The sequence below is a fragment of the Olea europaea genome, chromosome 15 (assembly GCF_002742605.1).
Source record: "Olea europaea var. sylvestris chromosome 15, O_europaea_v1, whole genome shotgun sequence".
NCBI lineage: Eukaryota > Viridiplantae > Streptophyta > Magnoliopsida > Lamiales > Oleaceae > Olea > Olea europaea.
The window spans coordinates 4,928,112-4,928,954 of NC_036251.1; positions in this window are offsets into that span (position 1 = coordinate 4,928,112).

The following is an 843-nucleotide window of genomic DNA, read 5'->3' on the forward strand; positions in this document are numbered from 1 at the left end:
CCCACGCAGGCGCTGTTCGCCGCCACCAAGTCTTCAGCAGTGCAGGAGGCGGTGTGGTCCCTCCCCTCTTCGGTCCAATACTTGCTGTGGCCCACCGCCACTGCAGCTGTTTCCGGAGGGAGAGCCTCCAGCACCTCCCTTACTGGCTCTTCTGAACTGGTGCCGAGGAAGTCAACTTCTTTGCTGGAGCGGGCCCTTTTCCTCCTCTGCTGCCCCGGGACATGTTCAATAGGTATGGCCGCAAGGGGCGCCGTGTCCGGGGCAGCGACAGGCTCCGTAGCAGTGGGGTTTCTCTCTGGGAGGGCCGTCCCCGTGGGAATAGTTGTCTGCCGCATAACTGGGGGTGGCCTCGCCACAGTTGGGCGTCTGGGAGGGGCAGCACTCTTCTTGCCCTTCCTTCGGAGGTCAGCCTCCGGATCCTCCGGTACTTCCTCCTCCGTCGGAGGCTGGAGCCTCTTACTGGCCTCCACCAACTCCTCCATTTGCTTTTTGTACGAGGAGAAGGAGGCCTTCAACGCCCGTACCTCAGCCATCATCTTTTGGATGGTCTTGAAGTCGGGGCGCACTGGCAGCCTCTTGTTGAAGTTGTCTGCAAAAAAGCAAATAAGGAATTAGTACAAGTCTTGGGAGTTCGGAATAAAAAGTAAAGACTTCGGTCCTATTACCTTGAGATGCCATTAAATCGTGAGTAATAAAGTGGATGTTCTTTTGGATCAGCCTGTGCTAGGACCTCTTCTTTTGAGGCAGCTGATAAATGACACAGATGGTGTCGAAGTCCTCCATTGACAGCTCGCACCGGGGAAGAGAACCTACAAAGGAAACATAACTGTTAGACACAATTCG